General features: G+C 42.3%; 1 protein-coding gene across 1 annotated transcript in view; it reads left to right on the plus strand.

Moving 5' to 3' along the window:
- Nucleotides 1-10,863, plus strand: part of WWOX (WW domain containing oxidoreductase) — a 1,111,113-nt gene that overhangs the window by 681,385 nt on the left and 418,865 nt on the right. The window lies entirely within an intron of this gene.

Genomic DNA, 10,863 nt, shown 5'->3' on the forward strand with positions numbered 1-10,863 from the left:
GGGGCTGGACTTTTAGTTTAATTTTTTGTAATTTAAATAATGTAAGTAGCTGATGTGTCTAGTGGCTGTCGTATTGGACAGCACAGAGTAGACATTGCAAATACAGACGTAGAAAGACACCGTGCCTGCTGCTAAGAGGCCCCTGGTCCTACTGAGTGGTCAGCTGTTTACACTGACAGTCCCAGCGTGGTATAATAAGCATTAACACAGAGACATGTACAGGGTGCTGAGAAAGCTAATTTTTGCAATAGTCAAAAAAGACCCCAGGGCAGACTCCCCAGCACAGAGTGCCAAGCCTTTACCTAAGAAGATAATCATTTTATAAGTACCTATTATGTGCCAGATACTAGGATAGGCACTTTGCATAGAAACTCACATTTCAACTGGGCCTGGTGGCTCACGCCTGTAATCCCAGCACTTTGGGAGGCCGGGGCAGGCAGATCATGAGGTCAAGAGATCAAGAGCATTCCGGCCAGCATGGTGAAACCCTGTCTGTACAAAAAATATAAAAATGAGCTGGGTGTGGTGGCACATACCTTTAGTTCCAACTGCTCAGAATGCTAAGGTAGGAGAATCGCTTGAACCCAGGAGGCGGAAGTTGTAGTGAGCCAAGATCGCATCACTGCACTCCAGCCTGGGTGACAGAGTGAGACTCCATCTCAAAAAAAACAAACAAACAAAAAAAGAAATTTACAGTTTATCTTTACTGTAGCTATGGCTGCCTATCCCAAGGATGGGAAGTCTGAAGTTCAAACTCGTGATGATCCCCACCCCAAGTCACACAGTTAGCTTTATAGTTAAATCACGGTGTGCCTGATTTCCTAGCCATACCAGGCAGCCTATTTCTTGAATAACCTCCCATCCCCTCTGTCTCCTTTGTGGAGCTCTTCGCAATACTCTGGTGATTGGTAACCACTTATACGCCGCCAGCAGTCCACGCTTGGGTGGAAGGCAGGTTTCACGTAACTGATTTACCACTTGGTAAAGGAACGAGGTGACAGCAAGACCACAAACTAATAAATATGCCGGTATTGACATAATGTCGGACCTCAGTATGATTGATGCATGTGTTGTTGACTGGGGATGTCACATGTTCAGGCTCTAATCCTGGTCTCAGTATGACTGTGAGGACGGGGCCAAGTCATTTCACAATTTGGGTGAGTGTTCCAAGCTTCTCAGAAGAGCGACGCAATAGAAATTCAAGGTATGAAATTCAAGGTGTGGTCTCAGAGTCATTTTATCTTACAGCTTCTCTGCTGTGTTTTCTCAGTATGTGAAATGGGAACATCACTTACCATCTACTCACCTCCTGTTTGAGTTCAAGGGAAGGTTTGCAGATTGGCCTGAAGGAAGACTTCTCTTGAAAAACTCATACGAAAGAGCACACCACCGTCCCCAACCCTGAGCCATTTCTGTCCTTTTCATGGAAAGGGAACTGTGTTCGCCAGCTCGTAAAGCCCCGGCGTCTCCTCCTAGAAGAGACACCCACATTGACCCAGCAGTGTTCATTTTCTCATAAGGTGGTGCTGGATAGGGATAGGATGTCGCCCCTTGGTCACCCCTTGGCAATAATGTGTTTGATTCACTCCAAATGCTGCTTCCGATCTCCATCTATTTCAGGGGATGACCAGTCTGAATAAAACCAATGAGCTTAATCTACTTGTGGAATGTTATAGCTGGAAGGGATTCATAGAGATCACTCTATCGCCTAAAATTCTCTCTTCTACATATCTCACCATTGGAAAACATAAATGTGACTCCAACTTGTCTTTTTTGTTGTTTGTTTTTGAGACAGGGTCTTTGTTTCCCAGGCGGGAGTGCAGTGGCATGATCTTGGCTCAGTACAACATCTGCCTCCCTGGCTCAAGGGATCCTCCCATCTCAGCCTCCTGAGTAGCTGGGACTACAGGTGCATGCCACCACACCTGGCTAACTTTTATTTATTTTTAGTAGAGAGGCAGTTTTGCTGTGTTGCCCAGACTGGTCTTGAACTCTTGAGCTCAAGAAATCCTTCCATCTCAGCTTGACATTACAGGTACGAGCCACCGTGCCCAGCCCCCCTTTCTTCTTTTTTAAAGTGGGGTATTAAGGCTCAGAAAAGAGTGTTTCTGCCACTGCAGAGGATTGCTGACGTTATTAGTTGCTCACTCTGTCCAAGGCATTGTGCTCAGCTCTTTGTACAGATTGTTTAACCCTCACAAGTCTATGAATAGAGTATATTACCCACTTCATTTTAAGTAGGAAATTGAAGCTCAGGGAATCGTAGCAGAGGGCCCCAGTTCACACTGCTGATCAGTGGTGAGACTGGGATCACCACAGCCCATCTGGTTCAGAAGCTTGTTCTCCTAACCAGGATGTGAGAGACATTCTTGTCCCAGGCAGCACGTTGGTGGCAGAGGTGGGATCTAGACTGAGGCTCTCATTCTGTACCCTCTCTGGCCCCAAGGAAGGAAAGGGGAAGGAGAAGGGCCTTTGGGACTGGGTGGATGTAACACTTTCTGCCACCTCTACTCTTCCTGCTATAGATTAAAACAGAAGCTCTGAATTGCAGCCACAAAGCAATAATGAAAAGCTACCAGACCAAGCCCTTTCTTGTTTAGTGTTGTGTCTTCTGTGTCAACATCTCTGGAACGTAGTCAATGGCAGTACCCAGTAGAAGCCATATGCATACTTTTTCTCAAGTGTTGAAATAAATTAATGGTGTGGCCATGGTTCTCGTACTTCAGGACCCTGTGAGCCCCTGGGGTCCTACACAACTTGGGGTAATGCTATGGTCACCTGCATCCCCTCCTCTCCAGCCCTCACCTGGTTTTCTCTTCTCCTTCCAAGAAAAAACACCCATAACATTCTTAACATCTCTGGAAGCTGGGGGTCAGGAGAGGGGGACCCATAAAGTTCTTGTCTTCCCCGACTCAAGAAGCTTAAGGGTACATTCACTCACTCATGAATTGACTGGTTTATTCATTCACTGGTTGATTAATTTATTCATTCACTGGTTAATTAATTAATTCATGTCATCCTTTGGATGTCTTGCAGAGCTGAGTGCTGAAATAAAATGATAAACAAGTCAAAAACAAAAAGGCCTCTGACTTAACAGGACTTCCATGATTCGGGGGAAGAAGACAATAGGCAAGTAAGCAAGTAAATATACAAGATAAATAGAAACTATGGTGAGGGAATTAAAGAAATTAAACTGGTCCTTGTGGAAGCAACTTCGGGGGAGGAGGAAAGACAGGTCTTCCCTAAGACCATTTTAAGGAGGTGATGTTTGAACTTAAGAATCAAAAACAGTGCAAGCGCTGCATGGGGGAGAACAGTCTAGGCAAGGTGAACGGAAGTGCAGAGTCCCTGAGGCAGAAAAGAGCTCAGCCTCTTTGTTAGCTAGAACAAGAAAGGGGCCCGTATGGCTAGCATAGGATGGGATAGGGGATCGTGGTGGATACCAGCTAGGATTTCACTGTAAAAGAAGAAAGGAAGCCACTGAAGGGCATTAAGCAGGGCAGTGATGTTTTTTAAAGATCTGTCTGGCTGCCTTGGGGAGCATGGGTTCAGAGAGCAGCAGCAGAAGTGTGCAGGATGACTTGGACTGTCACCTTGGGGCCAGCCTGCAGACTGGTGTGGCCGAAGGAGTGCCGCAACTCCTCTGCCACCTCTCCACATTTGGAAGATTGTTTTGCAGCTGCAACCTCAAAACAGAAGCCTCCAAATTACGAGGTAGCTTTCTAGAGCCAAACAAATGCTGTTGTTTCTGACAGGTAAATCAAGACAGGGAAATGATGACACATTTACCACAACTGAAGTGTTGATGGGGTGTGTTGTGACCCCTGGCTTGTTCCAAAGCCTATGTGGGTGGGACTTCTTTAATGTCTGCCTGGAACTGGGCACTCAGCTATAAATAGAGCTATTTTGGAAATTCTGCATCTCAATTTCTAAAAAGTTGGAAGGACAGGAAAGGGGAGCTGTGTTTGAGATCTCAGAAATCTGCACCCCACCTTGCTATCCACCACTGGTATTCCATCAGTCTTACTACCCCCTCCCACCTCTAGCCCACCCTCTACCATCCTCACCAGGAAGGAGGATGCATTCATTTCAAGAACTGCTTTTCTTTTATCAGCTGGCATTACTAGGTATAGACATTATGACCCTTTAAGGGGCGATGGGTTAATACCTGTTGCTTTTGTGTGCTTCCTATTTAAAACATGTTTATCTATCCCCCACCCCCACTTTATCCAAAAGTTATTTAGTGTTTTACAAAGACATGAATATTGGGCCGGGCTTGGTGGCTCATGCCTCTAATCCTACCTGAAGCAAGAGAATCGCCTGAACTTGGGAGGTAGAGGATGCAGTGAGCTGAGATGGCGCCCCTGCACTCCAATCTGGGCAACAGAGCGAGGCTCCATCTCAAATAAAATTAGTCAATCAAAGACATGAATATTGTCTTCTAAGTAGAAGTAATGATGACGACGATGGTAGCAATTATGAGCAGGTAACATGCATTGAACACTTATTTGCTCCATGCAGTGTTCACAGGTCTTTACATGTAAAAACAACCCTGTATAATAAATAACATTATTCTCTTCATTCTCCAAGTAAACTGAGGCAGAGGATTCCAGCACAAGCAATTTGGTTCCAAAACCTGCCCTTTTAACCTCTACCAGATTTTGGTGAACTCTCTGTCTTTGGAAGGGTAGGTGGTGGCTGCGGGGAGAAATAGATGAAGCTGTTACATTTGGCAGCGAATGTAAATCACCACCTTCACTCGCTTTAATTTCCCCCTCCAGCCTTCTCGCCTTGCTGTCACCTTCACCCTGTCCTTCCTTTTCAGGCCACCTATCCCTTCCGATTGACCCCACTGGACTTCTCTGCTCCTGGCTTCTGTCTTCCCTCTAGTGACCGCTCTCTTTACCTTCAGCTGCACGAGCTTTTTCAAGAACCTTCTTGCTCCCTCTCCATCCTCTCTGGTTTCCTACTTTTCTTTGGCCACTGTTTTTGCCACAGCTTCTAGGATTTCTCTTTCCCACAATCTAGGAGAAAGGTAGAGCTCTCTTATGCTGGGGCAACGCTTCCAACATTGGTATTCCACAGCATTCCAACGATTCTAAATACTCTCCCAGAGTAGGGAGGAAAAATCATCCAAACTACTTGGTAATTGAATTCAAGAGTGATGGACCAAAAATTATTAATGCATTCCCTTCCCTCCACCAGCCAAAGAGGATTCCATCTTTATTCTCCTCCCAAATACATGCTCCATTAACCTTTTACCTTTCTTTCTTTCTGGTCTTTCTTTTCTATATCTTTTTTTTTTTTTTTTGCATTTTTCCAATTGTGATCTTACTATATATGCAATTTGAGGTATTTCAGACAACATTATTACATCATTACAGAAGCCTCATATGCTGTATTTTATAAATATGTCATGCAATCAATCATTGATAAGATGTACTGTTATTTTATGTTTCACTAAGAGTGCGAAGAACATTGTTAATTATACAATGATCCAAAAATGTCTTCTCTCTCAGAATGTATTGTTTTATATCTATTACAAAGGCTCTTTTGACTTAGGCATAGATTTATCATACATCAGGCCATTTCTATGCCTTCCTGTGAACACAGTGATTTTGAATTACAATACTGAATCCTAGTGTGATCTTTCTGAAGTCATTTTAATTATCACTTAAACTCAATATGGAAAGCATCAGCAATGCACCTATATGCACAAAAATGAGCAGCTGTGATCAAGTTATCAGGAAAAACCAAAACAAAACAAAAGCACATCTCCATCATTTATAGTGGCCCATCATTTATAATGGCTGCCTGATAATTGGAGATACATGCACCAGACTTGACTTAACTGTTCTCTTAGTCATCAGACATTTAGGTTTCAACAGGCTCCTGTTAAGCTCTCCTTACAGTGTGTGTGGCACTGTGCAGTTGAATGAAACATGCCATGGCCAGTGGAGACAGGCTTGGGCTGATGGAGAGGGCCTACAGGTCCAGGCCTTGAAGGGGAGGGAAATTGTTAGCTACACGACCAAGAGACAGAAGAGAGGAAGGAGTTTGTACCCACAACTCAGCATTATTTTGTGTAAGCTCTTTCTTCAAAGGGAAAGTAGCTCTTTCTACCATAGCAAGGGCCTCTGAATGAGAGCTGGGAGAGGCCAGAATGGGCCTGTAAGAGGTTGATGTGTATGAGACCTGAAGCCCTATGCCTTTGGGAAGGAGAGGAAGGACTAATATTTGTGTGGTACAAAGGATGTGCCTGGCATACCCCATATCTTTTACAAAGACATAAATGTCTTCTGAATAAAAGTATGATGATGATGATCATGGTGATGAAGATGAGGGTGATGATGTTGATGCTGATGATGATGGTGATAGTGATGATGGTAGTATGATAATGCTGATGGTGGTGATGGTGATATGACGGTGATGACGATGATGGTGATAAGATGCTGATGATGGTGATGATGATGGTGATATGACGCTGATGGTGATGATGATGGTGATGATGATGTCGATAATGATGGTGATGCTGGTGATGATGGTGATGCTGGTGATGCTGGTGATGATGATAATGATAGTGGTGATAATGTTGGTGATGGTGGGATGATGTTGATGTTGATGATAATGATGATGATAGTGATGATGATATCAACAGATACCATGTACTCAGCACTTACTTTGTACCATGCAATGCTTATGGCTTTTTAAATGCATTTACACCAAATTCTTATAACAACCCTGTAAGTCAGTGCCATTGCTTTTCCCATGTAACATGCACATCATTCAATCACTCAACCCTTGTCATAGGTAGATACTATTATCCTCCTTTTATAGATGAGGAAACCTTGGCTTAGAAGGGATAAGCTCAAGTTCACAGGCAGAAAAGAGACAGCCAGTCAAGCCTTGACTCCTTTTGTGACCCTGATGAGATTACAGGTCTTCAGTCTCCTCATTGTATCTGAAGACTAAAGAATCAGAAATCTGTGACTCCACTTAGTTTTTCTCCACCCAGGAGCCCTCAGGCCGCTGGTGAGTGAAGTTGTTACCCATTAGGGATTATTAATGTACTAGATAAGAGTACAGTCTCTGGAGCTAGGCATGTGACTTTGAACAAATTATTTTATCTCTCTGAGCTCAGTCTCCTCATCTACAAAGGGGGAATGGATAATAGGAATTGTCGCAAAGAGCTGTTTTAAAGATTAAATGAGATAATAGATATAAAGCACTTAGAAGAGAGTTTGGCATTTGCTAGGCTCTCAGTCAGCGTCAGTGGTTCCCACTGTTACTGTTTTAGCTGCCCCCAGTCAGGTGGCTGATGAGTCGGGGAGCCTGGTGGGCAGTCTGGAAGAGAGCACAGTGACTGCAAGGTCAGCTCCTGACCTTCATAATAAGGACTCACATGTGTTGGTCCCAAGGATCGCCAAGGGATACTCATGGTTGAAGGTGTCTGTGTGTTCTCCTTGGTGTCCAGCGAATGCCTCTTGACAATCTGGGGTCATACTCACAACCTGTGACCACATACCAGGAAGCGAGGTGTCCCTTTTGCAGTTGTTCAGAAGGTCCCATGGGCAGGAGCAGCCAGAGGAACATGAAACCAGCTCCTAGGTGGTACTTGTGGCAGCAGCGATTATAGCCAAGGAGAAGTTAAATTCTAAAGACTTGGGCTGTCTGCAGGGAATATACTAATTGAGAAATAACATCCATAAAAATAATTCAATACTAGTATGTAAAGCTAAAAACAATAACCAAGTGTGACTGGCTGTCTAAGAATTAAGCAAAGTAAGATGAAGTGTCTTTTGCTAGCAGGCGCTCTCAGCAAAGGAGATAAGGCTGCAGTAATTCTCTTCCCACCTTCAATGGGCAGGTGCAACCTTTGGCTGCAGAAATTCTCACTTCCCAGCAGCAGCTTTGAGCACCCTGCTCTTAATGTTTCTTTGGGCAGCAGCAGCTAGGGAAGAAACTCAGTTAAGGCTGTTTGAGGACCCAAGGTGGTCTCACTCTGGAACACACATCAGCAGCCAGTGGTGTGCTGGTAAATGATTAACAACTGGCTCTCTGAAAAACAAACAAACAAATTGTGCACCTATACATGTACACACACAGCTTATTATTTATTATTTCTCTGAAATATGGGTAGCATATAATTTACAAATAAGAAGAAGGATAGTATACACAGTACTGTTTCTTAGAAATTTGAGATAGTCAGTTTTTACCAAATGCTTCTGATTTTTGCTGCGCTATTATATCCATTACAAAACCATTGTTGCAGTGTAAAATTGCAGTATGTAGCTGCGACATGAATATTGGTTGATATTTTCTTTTTTATTAAGAAGTAAGGCGAAAACAAAATAAGACATATGTCAGAACTTCACTTATCCTTCTTTACTGAATTGGATAATGGTTTTAAAATACTAAAAAATATTTCAGTTTTTTTCTGCTACTCATAATGTAGCATCTGTAGAGTGACACACTTTTGAATTTGAGTTAATGTTTCCTTTTTATTTTATTTTATTTTTTGAGATGGAGTCTCATTCTGTCGCCCAGGCTGGAGTGCAGTGGTGCGATCTCTGCTCGCCACAACCTCCGCCTGCTGGGTTCAAGCGATTCTCATGGCTTAGCCTCCTGAGTAGCGGGGATTACAGGCACCAGCCACCACGCCTGGCTAATTTTTTTTGAATTTTTAGTAGTGGCGAGATTTTCCCGTGTTGGCCAGGCTGGTTTTGAACTCCTGACCTCCGGTGATCCGCCCGTCTCCGCCTCCCAAAGTGCTGGGATTACAGGCGTGAGCCACCGCGCCTGGCCTGAATTAATATTTTCTACCCCACTTTCTTAAGTCGGGACAATCAATAAAGCAATAAATGACACCTGGATTTGTAGCGAATGTCTATTTCCATGGTGTAAATAGTGGTACCCTGAGCAATTTTAAGTTATAAATATGAGATCACTGAATGTGGAGTTGGGGAACACGTTATTATATAGTATTTTCACCACACACACGATGCAGTAAATGACTTCAAGAGCATAGGTAACAGTAAAATGTAGTAAAACAATTTAGAAGTCATGAGTTTTGAGTACTTAGTACTTTTTAGTATGATTTATTTAATAGTAACCTTATATAATGTTTTTCTTTTAATTGTTTTATTGAGATGTATTTCATACACTTTACAATAAGCCCATTTGAAGTGTAACATTCAATTTTTCTTAGTATATGGTTATGTAATTTTCATCAAAATCTAGTTTTAGAGTATCTTTTTGTCCCCCTAAAAGTAACTCTGTGCCCATAGTTGGCAGTTTGTCATATCACTCAATCACTGTTTCCTTTAAAGAGCTTATCATTAAAGACAGCAGGCAGTTATACAACATCTTCTACATGCCAAGAATGTTTCTAATACATGCTTTATGGATTTTTAAATTGTGGTAAGATTTACATAATGTAACATTTACCACTTTGGGGCTGGGCGTGGTGACTCATGCCTGTAATCCCAACACTTTGGGAGGCTGAGGTGGGTGGATCACTTGAGGTGAAGAGTTAAAGATGAGCCTGGGCAACATGATGAAACCCTGTCTCTACTAAAAATACAAAAATTAACCAGGCGTGGTGCTGGGTGCCTGTAATCCCAGGTATTCAGGAGGCTGAGGCAGGAGAATCGCTTGAACCTGGGAGGCGGAGGTTGCAGTGAGCCAAGATGGCACCACTGGACTCCAGCCTGGGCGACAGAGTGAGACTGTGTCTCAAAAACAAAAACAAAAACAAAACAAAACAAAAAAAGTTCACCACTTTGACCATTTTAAAGTGTAAAATTCAGTGACTTTTAATACGTTCACAATATTGTGCCACAATCAGCAGCCATTTCAGAACATTTTTACCATCCCCCACTAAAGAAACACCATATCCATTAAGTGGTCATTCCCCATTTCCTCCTTCCCCCAGCCCCTCATAACCACATCTACTTTGTGTTTCTATAGATTTGACTATTCTGGATATCTCATATAAATGGAATCACACAATATGTGGCCTTTTGTGTCTGGCTTCTTGCTTTTAGCATGCTTTCAAGGTTCATCCATGTTGTAGAATGTATCAGTACTTCATTCTTTTTATGGTTGAGTGATATTCTATTACATGGATATACCACTTTTTGTTTATCCATTTGCCAGTGGATGGTCATTGTGTTTCTACTTGTTGGCTATTACAAATTATGCTGCTATGATCGTGCATGTACTGTTTTTATGTTTTCTGCAAACTCCTGTTTTCCATTCTTGGGCATATTTTGGGGAGTGGAATTGCTGGGTAATATGGCAATTTTATATTTAACTTTCAGAGGAGCCACCAAATTGTTTTCCACAGAGGCTGCACCATTTTACATTTCCACTTGCAGTATATGAAGGTTCCAATTTCTCCACATCCTTGCCAACACTTGTATTTTCTGTTTTCTTTGAAGGTATGAAATTGTATCGTGGTTTTGATTTGCATTTCCCTCATGATTAATGATGTTGAGTATTTTTATGTGGTTATTGGTTATTTGTATTTTTTTAAAAATAGAAATGTTGATTCAAGTCCTTTGCCCGGTTTTTAAGTGGGTCATCTGGCTTTTGTTGTTGTTGAGTTGTAAAAGTTGTTTATATATTTTGGATACTAGACCCTCATCGTATAAATCCTTTGCAAACATTTTCTCTCAATCTGTGGGTAGGCTTTTTTACTCTTTTGATAGTGTCTTTTGATGAACAGACATTTTAAATCTTGATGAAGTCCACTTTATCTATTTTGGTTGTTGTTGCTTCTGTTTTTGGTGTTGTATCTAAGAATCCATTGCCAAATCCAAGGACATAAACATTTACTCCTGTGGTGTTATGATATATATA

Source organism: Pan paniscus, chromosome 18 (genome assembly GCF_029289425.2).
Source record: "Pan paniscus chromosome 18, NHGRI_mPanPan1-v2.0_pri, whole genome shotgun sequence".
In the NCBI taxonomy this organism is placed as follows: domain Eukaryota; kingdom Metazoa; phylum Chordata; class Mammalia; order Primates; family Hominidae; genus Pan; species Pan paniscus.